Here is a 14100-nt window from a genome sequence, read left to right as displayed (position 1 = left end):
GCGCGCACCTGAGCCCGGCTGGGAGCCGCGGCACGGGGGACACCTCGGAGTGGGGGGGGGGGGGAGCGAGGGGGTAAGGGGAGGGAGGGGGCGGGGTGGTGAAGGGGGAGTGAGATTGAGAGAGAGGCGGGAGAGGGGGGGGGGTAAAGAGAGCGGGGGTGATGCTGGGAGGTGGGGGAGATGGGTATGGGAGGGACGAAAAGAGGGGGGGGGGGAAGTTTGGTGATGGGAGGGGGTGGAGGGGAGGGATGAGATGGGGAGGGTCGGGGGGGGGCGAGGAGATGGGAGGGAAGAGTGAGAGTTGGGGGAGCTGGAAGATGTGGTGGGGGGGGGGTAGAGGGGAGGGGGGGAGGTGGTGTCTGGAGTTGGTGCTGGGTGAGCCTCCCCGCTGTGCTGGAGAGCAGCCCGCGGAAGAGATATCACAGAACTACTTCCGAGATCGCTTCAAGTGCCCTCTGTTCTCGGCACACGATGGGGCGCTGCGCTCGCTCACACGTCCCGCTCGAGATGAACATCGGCGCGCGGCAATCAACCCGAGCTTTTTCATTCTCAGAACCGAGAAATTTGCCGATTTAAACGGTAACCTCTTGGAATGCGCGCGTGCGCGCGCGCGTTGCATGTGTGCGCGCGTGTGTGCGCGCGCGTATGTGTGTGCGCGTGTGTGTGCGTGTGTGTGTGCGCGTGTGTGTGTGTGCGCGCGCGTGTGTGTGTGTGTGCGTGTGTGTGCGCGTGTGTGTGTGTGTGCGCGCGCGTGTGTGTGTGTGTGCGTGTGTGTGCGCGTGTGTGTGTGCGTGCGCGCGTGTGTGTGCGCGCGTGCGTGTGTGTGTGTGTGCGCGTGTGTGTGTGTGTTGTGTGTGCGGTCATTGCACACTCGAGCTGAGACCATCAACTTGCTGAACTTGAGAACACGGTTTAATCGCAGGTGACGCAAACTCAGAACGCAGCCCGGATTCGAACCCAGCGCGCTCAGCGGCGCCGGCTCGGCGGACGAAGGCGAGGAGGTGCACTGACGGCCGCTTGGTACCTGCGACAAGGAAGGTCAACAAGTCAACGTGAGCCAGTGGCGGAAACTCCACGTTCCGATGGCAGCAGTCGCCTTTGGTGTTTCTCACAAAGTGGTACTCGTTTTATCGACCCCCCGGAGGAACGGTGGGCTGAGTGAATCCCCCAATCTGAATAAAAGCTCGCGGCCTCCCGATTGCGCGCCCGCTGAGCCACGCGGCCCGCTGAAAACCTGGAACCCGGCCACAGAATATATGAAATCATCGCTGCGCAGATTCCGATCGGGAGGTTCCATCGTTCGCCATGACATCAGCGGTCTCCTCTTCCGTCGGAGCGGATCGCTTATTGCGAGTTAGCGCCAATTAACTCGCTGAGTAGCGCCGAGTAAGATAACGACGCGTGGGGAGGTGGTGAGTGGCGGGGGGGGTGAGCGAAGCTGCTGAGTGGGGGAGCTGGGGCTGATTTTGTCAGCGTGGTGCTGGACACAAAAGTGCGCTGTGCTGTTCAATTTCACTCCGGGGGTGGTGGGGGGTGAGGGGTGGGGGCGTTTGGAACGTGCCCATCTTCGGTGTCACTCGGTTTGTTGTCACCCAGAGGTGGGGTGTTGACGGGCAGCTTGTCGCGGTGCGCTGCCAGGGTGCTGATTGATGGTGGTGACGGTGAGTAGGAGGTTGGTGGCGGTGGTGGTGAGTGGAGTGTGAGTGTGAGTGGAGTGTGAGTGGATTGTGAGTATGAGTGGAGTGTGAATATGAGTGGAGTGTGAGTGGAGTGTGAGTGTGAGTGGAGTGTGAATATGAGTGGAGTGTGAGTGGAGTGTGAGTGTGAGTGGAGTGTGAATATGAGTGGAGTGTGAGTGGAGTGTGAGTGGAGTGTGAATATGAGTGGAGTGTGAGTGGAGTGTGAGTGGAGTGTGAATATGAGTGGAGTGTGAGTGGAGTGTGAGTGGAGTGTGAATATGAGTGGAGTGTGTGTGGAGTATGAGTGTGAATATGAGTGCAGTGTGAGTGGAGTGTGAGTGGAGTGTGAGTGTGGGTGTGAGTGGAGTGGAGTGTGAGTGGAGTGTGAATATGAGAGGAGTGTGAGTGGAGTGTGAGTAGAGTGTGAGTGGTGTGCGAGTGTGAGTGGAGTGCGAGTGGAGTGTGAATATGAGTGGAGTGTGAGTGGAGTGTGAGTGGAGTGGAATGTGCGTGGAGTGTGAGTGGAGTTTTCGTGGAGTGTGAGTGGAGTGTGAATATGAGTGGAGTGTGATTGGCGTGTGAGTGTATGAGTGGAGTGTGAGTGGAGTGTGAGTGGAGTGTGAGTGGAGTTTTCGTGGAGTGTGAGTGGAGTGTGAATGGAGTGTAAGTGGAGTGTGAGTGGAGTGTGAATATGAGTGGAGTGTGAGTGGTGTGTGAGTGGAGTGTGAATATGAGTGCAGTGTGAGTGGAGTGTGAATGGAGTGTGAATATGAGTGGAGTGTGAGTGGAGTATGAGTGGAGTGGGAGTGGATAGATTAATATGTTTTTCCATTACGAAAACAAAACAAATAAAGTAGAGCAGCTATGGAGCCAATTTAAATCATACCATGCGAAAACATTTCACTGTGACGATATCCTGGGAGTGTTGATGATAACGATGATATACGATAATGGTGGTAGTGTTTATTAGTGGAGGTGGTGGGGTTCGAGATTGGCTGATGCGGTACAGGAGGACGTGGAGCTGAGTGGGACTTGCCGATGACCGGTACCAGCGGTGTCAAGATCGGCCTCTGTGGAGGACGCTGCTGCTGCTGGGCAATTGGAGGCAGTCGCCCTCCAGCAACAACGGAGGGCAGAGGAACGACGCTCACAACAACGAGCGTGCGCCGGTGGATAAAACGCCGCGAGTTGGCACAGTAGGGGCGCGGTGGCGAGATGCAAACTACCTCGCCTGGTACACCAGGAGGTGGTTGACGCCTGTATATTTGGAGTTTGCATGTTCTCCCCATGGTCGCATTGATTTTTCTCTGAGTCTTCCACATTTGTGGCTACTATAAATGCACACGCGATAGGCCACTTCGTTGAGCTATCATTTGTAGCCAGGTCGCTTCCGAAAACAAAGCTACATCGCTCAGTGAGGCCTTTCCTGGTGAATGAGAAATTATTTTAGTTTAAATGGGGAGCAGAGGTGGTACATCCGACAGTCATCTCAGTCAGTCGACCTATGGCACCTGGGTCTGTCGCGGTGGTAACCTCAGAGTGCACCTCGCCTGCTCTCTCTCTCTCCCTCATCCCCTCGCCCTCCTCGTTCTCCGTGGCCCCCCTTTGCTCTTCGCGGGGGGGGGGGGGCGCTCGGCAGAGTCCGGGGATCCCCCACCTACCCCCCCCCCCCCCCACTTCCCGCGTGCGTGACAATCCCCGCGGAGGGGACATTCATCTCGGAGCGCCGGAGACGCGAGCTGATAACGCGGCGGGGCCGGGGGCCGCGCATCCCTCGCCAAGGAAAATACGGAGGCCCCGGGGAACGGCGGCAGGAAGGCCGAGGGGGGGGGGTGGAAATAGGGGGGGGGGTCTACATGCGAGGGAGCGGGAGCTCTTGGCTTGGAGCACGGAACGAGGTGGCGGCCGGAAGACATCGTCGGTGGCGTCTCACTCAGCGCTGTGGAGGGAGCGGCGCGGGTTGCTGGATGAGCGCGCGGGCGGTCGCGACCCTCTCCCTCGCCGTGGGCCTCGAGGGAGGTGCCGTGCCCTGCCCTGGCGCGCCAGGAGAAGGCGGCGCAGCACGTGTGCCCTGGTCGCCGTCTGGTTTCCCGCCACGTGGGTAATACATTCGACTCGTCGTTAATTGGGACCGAAAACATCTTTCGAATGAAACCTCAAATGCGGCAGCAGCGGCAGCAGCAGCGGGGTCCTCCTGAACAATAGTGCGGCTCTCGTTTATTAATAAATGAAACATTCTTATTAATAAGACGTCATTATTATTCCAGAGGGAGTGGGGGGGGGGTCACAGGATCTGGGATGCAGCCAGGGTGTCCGTATCAGCGCAGACCCCTGGCTGAGCCCTGAAGTTCACGACCGAACCGGGTGGAGGGGAAGGGCTGGAGGAGAGGCGACAGAGCGCCCGCTCCGTCCACTGTCCCGATTCGTCTTCAATCCGCTCTGAGCTGTGCTCGAGTTGACCGACGAGAGGGCGAGCCAGAGTTCGAATCGCGGCGATGAGGCCGCTTTTTCAAGTGGGGGTGAGTTGATGGCCCCGGTAGCCACCGATTGACACACAGAACCAGAATGTTCGACGTAGAGACGCATACAGAGATTCTAAATTTGAAGCTTTCGTGACTGCAAGGATTCATACTCTTAGGTTGTTTCGGTAAAGTCACGTAGGTAAAAAATAAATAAATAATAAACATATTCATAATAAAACTAATAGAAATAATAATAGAAATAAAATAAGAAATCACGACGTTTCGGAGGCAACACAAGCTTCCTTCATCAGGTGTAAAAAGGCACATCAAAATAACGGGAGTAATTTTTTATTTGTATAATTTATTTATTTTTACCTACGTTACTTTACCGAAAAAAACTAAGAAACGTCGTGATTTATTATTTTATTTATATTGCTTTAATTATGTATTTTATTATTTATTTATTTCCCCCTACGTGACTTTACCGACAAAACCTAAGAGTACGCATACGTAGACTTACAGAAGAGAGCCGTGGACTCGCACGGACAATCGTCGACTCGCTCAGTGAGCCGCAGACTTAGAGACCCACAGACTCGCATGGACTGAGTGGTGATGATTCGGGGTCGTCGGGTGAAGCGAACTGACGGTCTCAGGCCGGCCCCCAAGGGCAGCGCGTAATGCCCAGCCATCACGGCGCATGTGGCGGTTCATGCAACGTCTTGCTCAAGTCCAACTCAACATAATAAAACATCTTCGCTTTGAGAGAATGGAACGAGTATCAACGGCCAACACAGGTGACGGTGATCTGAACCGGTACTAGGCCTCCGCTAGGTCGACTCAGCCTCAAACGAGACCTTTGTGCGAGGTTAAAACACCACTGCGGAGGCAAACGCGGCCGGGCGTGGTGGTTCTGGTCACCCAGGCCCCCTCGTGTGCCGTGCCGGCCTCATTCACAGCTCCTGGCTAACAGCAATTGCTCCAAAAGTAGGTCAAGTCGATACGTTGGATAACCGTCTTTGCCTCGACTCTGTAAAACCGCATGGCGTATCGGTGTTGTACGCATCTGTGCGTGCTGAACTTCTTTCGCACCGTAACTAGCCAACCACGAGAATCGGAGGTGCGTTGAAGGATAACAAACTGAAGACAAAAAATAAGTTATAAAGAAATGCGTTTTCAATCGACGAGTGCCGGGCCTGTAGCATCTGTTATAAAGGGGTCCTAAATAAATAAAAAACCCCACACAAATATTAAAACACATTATTTTTTACTTGCATAGTAAAGTAATTGTATATTTTTCATTTACTATACAGCCAGATAATACGACAAATCGCTAACCTTAAACACCCAGTCGTTCATAAAAGTTGAAGGCGGTATAGTACTATAGTATAGAGCAAGTGCAAACTCACTGAACCGGTATTGATAGCTTGAAAGCATTTAGCGCGGGGCCCTTGAAAGTGCGGGGCTCGTAGCTACTACACGTGTAGCTAATACATATGTAGCTACTAAACATGTAGCTACTTGTGCTAATGGAATAATCCGACACTGCGTGTTGCTGTGCACGCGTCAATCGACGAGTGGGACGCTCCCTCTCGAGGGATTATCCAGGTGCAAAGTTTTGTTTTTTAACAAACACAGATTTTATGAATTTCCTTGAATCAACACGCGAACGACGACGGCTCCACCCATGACTTGTTTGGATTTGAGATTTTAATTCGAGGGCGAGGACTTGGGAATCGAGGGCGGAGCACAAATGAGGCTCAGTTTGCGAAAAAAGAAAAAGATTTCCCCTTTCCGTAGAACGCAGCGACCCGACCTGTAAAACGGGAATGGGGTTAACCGAGGGCACTTGAAGCCGGGCTGCCACCGCCTCACTGCCATCTGCGAGGCGCAAAAGCAATGGACGCCGAGCGGATTCCACGCGACGAGTTGCGCGCGACATTGTGGGTTTGGCAAAGGCGACGAGAGAGATAGAGAAAGAGTGGGGATTGCACGCCATTCATCATCCATCTATCCACCTGGCGAAGCGACCAGGCCAGTGGATGCGATCACAGCAGCGAGAGGCAAATCTTGTTTGAATAAAAATACGTGAAGAATTTATTTTTTTAAACCAGGAGGATTCTAACCACTGCACGGGCAACATCGAGTGAATATGATGATGATGATGATTCACGTAAAGATCTTCACGAACACCGAATCACGCCTGGACCGCGGTGCGTGCGGCGGCCGAGGAGGTGGTCACGGCGCTGTCAAGACTCCCAGGCGACTGCCTGCCTGGCTCCAAGGCCATGCCGCTAACTGGGTTCATCCTGCCCTGTGTGTGCGGCCCTCGCCGGCTCCCAAGGGCGGTCACCCCGGCCTCGCGGCCCTCACAGCGCGCGGCATCTGTGCGGTGAGGGCCGACAGCTGCGTGGGTGACCGCACAGCGGTCGCGAGGCACGTGTGTGTGTGTGCGCATGAGTTTGTGTGCGCGCGTGTGCGCGTGTGTGTGTGTGCGTGTGTGTGCGCGTGTGTGTGTGTGGGGAGCGGTAGTGTAGCGGTTAGCGCGCTGCGCTATGAACCAATTCCCGCTCACGGCTAACACCAGTGACGATTATCTGAACCGGTCCTGGGCCTCCCCTAGGTCGACTCAGCCTTAAATGAGTACCTGGTGCGGTGTGTAAACATCGCCACTGGGGAGACAAAGGCGGTCGGGCGTGGTGCTGGCCACCCACCCCCTCGTGTACCGTTCCGGCCTTCATAGGTGCTCGCTAACAGCACTTGCCCCTACAGTCTGTTAAGGCTATACGGGGGGTCTTTGTCTTTGCGCGTGTGTGTGCGCACGTGTGTGTGTGTGCGCGCGTGTGTGTGTGTGCGCGCGTGTGTGCGCGCGCGCGTGTGTGTGTGTGCGCGTGTGTGTGTGTGTGCGCGCGCGTGTGTGTGTGTGCGCGTGTGTGCGCGCGCGTGTGTGTGTGTGCGCGTGTGTGTGCGTGTTAACGCGTTGGGAAGCGGTAGCGTAGCGGTTGGTGCCCTGCGCTACAAGTCCAAGTTCAAGTTAATTTATTAGGTATAGCCCTGTGAGCCATTCGGCTCTTGAATCGGGTGCAACCGCAACAAACAAAAAACAAAAACATAAACAAGAAAACATCTTAAAGTGACTATGTGACTATGTGCAAACTTAAAATCCAGCAAAAAAACCCAGCAAAAATTCCAGAAAAAAAGCACCGTACACCAACGCTGTGTGCAAAAATCGCAGTGGGATGCAAGTCAAACAACAACAACAACAACCACAAGACAAGTTAGATTAAGGCCATCATTCTAACTCCGTACTACAACAAACAAACATGGCCAAACCAAAAAACTTTTCGAAATCACCAAAATAAAGCCATAAAAGCAATGTTAGAGTGATCATAGCAACTGTGACCGAATTTTCACAATAAACGACATAAACAACATGTACCACCAAACCCTGTAGCCATAGCTGGCTGCATGAGTCATTCCACAACAGCAGGAACATCAGTATCAAATTTTAAATGCACCTTTAAGATCAGTACACTAAATCAAAACACAGATAATACTTTGTAGCGGTCATCCAGGGCGAAACATTTTATTTTATATTAGGCCACTGAATAGCAGTGGCAGCTCTGGGTGTACAACTCCTCTAGAGCAGTTTTGAGTGAAGATCTCATAGGTAGTGATCCAAGTTGCAGTTTATTGGCAATAGCATTCCAGACCCTGGGGGCATCAATAGCAAAGGCCCTTCCTCTAGTATTTGTACGGCAATAGGGAATGTGAAGCTGGTAAATGAGCGAAGACCTTGGGTCAAATTTGTTCTTTGAAACAGAAAGGAGATCCAGCAAGGAGTCTGCGGATTTTTTTGTAAGTACATCGTGAATAAATAAGATCTGGTGCACAAGCCGTCGAACAACACCAGTGACGATTATCTGAACCGGTCTTGGGCCTCACCTCGGTCGACTCAGCCTCAAATGAGTACCTGGTGCGGTGTGTAGACATCGCCACTGGGGAGACAAAGGCGGCCGGGCGTGGTGCTGGTCACCCTTCCCCTCGTGTGCCGTGCCGGTCTTCATAGGTGCTCGCTAACAGCAATTGCCTGGCACAATCGCCGGGGTGACGCCACCGCCACTTATTGGCGAATGGCTGGTGTTTTTGTTTGTGTGTGTGTATTGTATATACAGTATGTGTATTCTGTGTGCTGTTGTGTGTGTAAAGTCTGCGTCTCAGTGTACAATACACGAGTCAGTGTGCGCCTGTGTGTGTCTGTGGGGAGCGGTGGTGGATTGGTTAGCGCCATGCTGCGCTCCGAACCCGGCGATTCGAGCTCGATTCCCGATCACGGCCAACACCGGTGACGATTATCTGAACCGGTCCAAGGCGTCCCCTAGGTCAACTCAGCCTCAAATGAGTACCTGGTGCCACTGGGGAGACAAAGGCGGCCGGGCGTGGTGCTGGCCACCCACCCCCTCGTGTGCCGTTCCGGCCTATATAGGTGCTGCTCGCTAACAGCACTTGCCCCGACAGTCTGCTAAGACCACAGGGAGGATAATCGTCTATTGTGTGTCTGTGGGCGCGTGTTGAGCGCGTTCTGTGTGACAGCCCTCCAGCACTACCGGTCCGTATCCGCATCAATCCACATCATTTCACTCGTTTGTCCCGCAGTCTCGTCGAGTATCAAGCCCCTTAAGTCTAGGAGGGGTCGTGCATTGGCATATTTGTCCATTTCCATTTCACATTTCCGGCAGTGTTTTTATTCACGTGGCAGGAACCCGGAGTAACGGAGTGGCCGGAGAACCCCCCCCCCCCCACCCGACTTTGAGAGGAAGGACAAAAAAACACCTCTCTGCGCCGCCACGTATCCGCCGCCTCTCGAGGAACCCATCTCTCCGTGACCCACCAACCCCGTGCCCGCTGGCTCGCCCCTCCACGCGGGAAGTGAGGGGGGTAGAGGGAGAGACACAGGTGGGGGGTGGGGGTGGAGGGGACCCCTAGCCAACCCGGAGACGCAGCTCCGAGACGACTCCACAAGACCCCCGACAGCCTTGAGCCGTTCCCAAGACCCCGAGGCCCCAGCAGAGAGTTGAACCGAGGGTCCCCGGTAAGGGGGGGGGGGGGCGTCCGGGAGAGTTTGTCCCCTGACATCCGTAGAGATGCGCGAGGGCAGGGGGCGAGAGAGAGGGGGGTGGAGGGAAAGTCGAGAGAGGAGGAGCAGTGGGCGATGGAGGAGGCCGTGTGCTCGGTGAGCGAGAGAGTGAGCGAGAGAGTGACCGAGAGAGTGAGCGAGAGAGTGAGCGAGAGAGTGAGCGAGAGAGTGAGCGAGAGGTGGGGCTTTTCATAAAGCAGAGTTTAAAAATGTAAATTTAATAAAATAAAAAAAAAAAAAAATTACGAAATAATGAACGAAGCAAAGTGCCGAATACACCGAGCATCTTCTTGTTTCCACTGATCGTAAAAAAAAGAGAGAGTGAGCGAGAGAGCGAGAGAGAGAGAGAGCGAGAGAGTGACCGAGAGAGTGAGCGAGACGTGGGGGTTTACATAAAGCAAAGTAAAAAAAAACGAAATGATGAACGAAGCAAAGTGCCGACTACACCGAGCACCTTCTTGTTTCCTCTGATCGTAAAAACAATGAGAGAGGGCAGGGAGATGGAGGAAGAGGGAAGGGAAGTGCAAGAGAACAGAGATAGGAGAGAGGGGGGGGGGGACTGTACGAGTGGATGGGAGAACGAAGGGCATGAGATGGGGGGGGGGAGTGAAGGGGGAGTGAGAAGACAGAGCAGGTGGAGAGTGAGAGAGCGGGGATGATGGAGGGGAGAGGGAGGGCAAGAGTGGTGGTGTAAGAAAGGGATTGCGAGAGTGCGTGAGAGTGGAAGGTGGGGGAGAGAGGGATGGAACGCGGAACGGGAGAGGAGGAGACGGTATGGGAGGGAACGCGCGAACCGGCCACGGAGCCCGTGGCGACAGCACCGTTATCACCATCATCACCATCATCACCATCATCACCATCATCACCGTCTTCACCATCATTAGCATCATCACCATCATCACCATCATCACCATCATTACCGTCTTCACCATCATTAGCATCGTCACCATCATCAGCATCATTAGCATCATCACCATCATCACCATCATCACCGTCTTCACCATCATTAGCATCATCAACATCATCAGCATCATTAGCATCATCACCATCATCACCGTCATCACCGTCTTCACCATCATTAGCATCATCACCATCATCAGCATCATTAGCATCATCACCATCATCACCGTCATCACCATCGTCAGCATCATCAGCATCATCACTATCATCACCATCATCACCATCATCATCACCATCATCACCATCATCATCATCACCATCATCAGCATCATCACCGTCATCACCGTCATCAGCATCATCACCATCATCACCATCATCACCATCATCAGCGAACTCCGCTCCGTGCTGGAGAAACACAAACACGGCGAGTACAGCGGCTGCGCTGGGGGGGGGGAGTTAGCCACAGAACAATGGCACGGCAGGCGTCACCCCGCGGCCAAGCTCAATGTCGCGGCCTCCCACAACAAACCCCACGGCCCACGCGCGCGCGGTCACCCTCAGTGGGCGCAGTGAAAAACGCCGCCCGCGTGCTCCGCAGGTCACCGCGGGAGGGTCACGGCCCCCTGGAGGGTCGATGGATCCGGGAGGTCCTGGGTGGACGTGGAGTCAGCGAGGGGAGGAGAAGGGGAGGGCGAGGGGAGGGGAGGGGAGGCGAAGAGGCAATATAAAAGATGCGGGCACAATGGGTGCGCGACCTCGGCGCGCGGAGTTGACCCCTGCGGGGAGACAAAGGGGCGCGGAACAACGCGGGCGATGAGGACGAAATGCAAAACGCGGAGTCAGCGGGCTGTGAGCGAGCACCTGGTGACACTACGTCCGCCCGGCCGCCTTTGTCTCCCCGCTGCTGCCGATGTTTACACAACGCAGCGGCCGCTCCTCGTGTCAGGCTAAATCAACAGGCGCACGTAGACACACAAACGACAAAGAGCCCTGTTTAGCTTCACAGACTGTTGGGGCAAGCGAGCATCAATAAACAGTTGGCGTGTTGAACACGTGGCGTTGTGGGTCGTCACCACGCCCGACCGCCTTTGTCTCCCAAGTGCCGTATGTTTAACCTCTTTCGCACCGTACGTAGACGACCGTGCTAATCGGAGTGCTAATGTTTACACATCACACCCGGTATTCACTCCAAGGCAGAATCGACCTATACATGCAATGACGGCATACGTAAACACCACGACATGCACACCACGATAGGTGTGTGTGTGTGTTCACCTGCGACCACCACTCTCGCCATCGATATTATATTCACTTTGACCAACATCCATCTTCATCTTCAACAACAACACCATCATCGGAATCAACCGAACGACCACCGCCCTTCGCATCACTACCATGTCTCCTACCAGCACGATCCATGTCTCGACCATCAGCAGCATCGCTACCACTACCACCACTGTCATCACTGAAACCATCACCACCAATGCAATCATCATCATTGCTGTGTACTGACCAATATTATGACCATGCCTCCCGTCACCATCATCATCACTGCCACTAAAATAAAAAATCATCATCAGAAACGTCAACATCAGCATCAACCACCACCAATCAGGGGCCGTCCATAAATGACGTCACGCGATTTTGGACGATTTTTTTACCTCCCCTCCCCTCGTCACACGGCGTCACAAAAAGTCAGACCCCCCCTCAAATATGACGTCACAAAGCTCTGCCCCCACCCCCCCAAAAAAATAAAACCTGCTTCAAATCGCTTTAAACTATTGTCATTGTAGTGCGTATTTAATGTGGCGCTGCACTCTGATATTGTAGGAGAAAACATTTATTAAAAAGTCTATTTAATTAAGTAAAACGTGTTGTCTACATTGATTTCAAGTTGCGCATTTTGATGTGACGTCACATTTCTCAAACCCCCCCTCCCTCGTCACACATCGTCACAAATGTCTGACCCCCCCCCCCCCCCCCAGGTGCGTGACGTTATGTATGGACGGCCCCTCAGTGCTGCTGACCCCGCTGACACGTGGTTGGGGCGGACTGTTTGGACTGCTGACGAGACGCCGAGAGTCCAAACCGGTCCCGAGTTCGCCTGCCTCGAGACGCCGCCGCTGTGAACGACGGCGTCGCTGAGGGGCGTGCGGACGATGGGATGTGCCAGCAACGCAGCACCCTGCGCTGTGCGCGGGCAGTGGCGGAGCCAGTGGGGGTGGGTGGCACGTGCCCCCCCCCCCCCCCAATGATCCGATCGAAATCTCTCATTTCGATCGGATCATTGGGGTTTATTAGAAATAAATTGGCATTTTGCGACCCCCACTGCCACTGTGTAGCATATTATTATGTGCCAGGGACTCTATGAGATGATAGGACAATAGACATCTCACTCATCTGCTCACTCATCTGCTCACTCATCTGCTCACTCATCTGCTCACTCATCATCTCACTCACCATCTCACTCAGCAGCTCACTCACCAGCTCACTCACCATCTCACTCACCATCTCACTCACCAACCCACTCACCATCTCACTCACCATCTCACTCAGCAGCTCACTCACCAGGTCATTCACCAGCTCACTCACCATCTCACTCACCAGCTCACTCACCATCTCACTCAGCAGCTCACTCAGCAGCTCACTTACCAGCTCACTCACCAGGTCATTCACCAGCTCACTCACCAGGTCACTCACCATCTCACTCACCATCCCACTCGCCATCTCACTCACCAGCTCACTCACCAGCTCACTCACCAGCTCACTCACCAGCGGTTATAAGTGACTCAGAATTGTGCGCAGTTGTGTATACAGTACACGACTTCTCGGAAAGCATTCACCTTCAGCGAGCGCGATGCCGATCACACAACGCGGTTCGAATCCGATCCTCGATCGATGGCTGCGCCATCGCCGCACACGCGTCGAATAAAAAGCAAGGGACAAGTCCTTACTGACTAACAACTCATTACTTACTAACAACTCCTCTATCCTATTCTTGGTTCTTTCGGTAAAGTCACGTAGAAGGGAAATAATAAAATAATATTAATATAAAACAATAAAAAATCCACACCCGATGATGATTGCTTGTGTTGCAGTCGAAACGTCGTGAGAAACGTCGTGATAATTTTTATTGTTTCATATTTATATTGTTTTATTATTTCCCTTTTACGTGACTTTACCGAAAGAACCAAGAATATGAATCCCTGCAGTCACGAAAGCTTTAAATCAAAACTCCTCTATCATTTTTCTTTGCTGGAGAGGTTGCCCCTCCCCCTCCTATCTGAAAATCCTGGCTCGGCCATTGTGTTGGGGCGAGGGTTGTTGTGTGGGAGACACCGCGAGGTGGTGGGGGCGGACTTTGCTCTCCACGAGGACGCGGTGATACTTTCTGTTTAACACGTTGCGGGCTTTTCGCGACCAATATCATCCATAATAGGGGGGGGGGGGTTAGATCGCGTAAATATGAATGTGTCGTGAAACCCGCCACCACCCGACACAGCCAACTAGTAAGGGTTGTCACGTAAACAGAACGTGCCGATTAGTGTGTAGTGTAGTGTATAGTGTAGTGTATAGTAGTGTGTAGTGTATAGTGTAGTATACTAGTACAGCACTAGTGTATTGTAGTGTATAGTGTAGTGTATAGTAGTGTAGTGTATAGTGTAGTATACTAGTACAGCACTAGTGCATTGTAGTGTATAGTGTAGTGTATAGTAGTGTATAGTGTAGTGTATAGTGTAGTATATAGTGTAGTGTATAGTGTAGTGTATAGTGTAGTATACTAGTACAGCACTAACCGGTGTGTTGGGGAGCAAAACCACAACATTTACAATCTGAGTACGACGTTTCGCTAACCCCCCCCTCTTCGCACGTGAATGGCTCGCAAGTGACGTCATCGCATCTATCCCTCTACTCATTGTGGAAG

Source organism: Lethenteron reissneri, chromosome 28 (genome assembly GCF_015708825.2).
Source record: "Lethenteron reissneri isolate LAM-NWPU_2019-01 chromosome 28, ASM1570882v1, whole genome shotgun sequence".
NCBI classification, from domain to species: domain Eukaryota; kingdom Metazoa; phylum Chordata; class Hyperoartia; order Petromyzontiformes; family Petromyzontidae; genus Lethenteron; species Lethenteron reissneri.
This window is presented reverse-complemented; position numbering follows the sequence as displayed.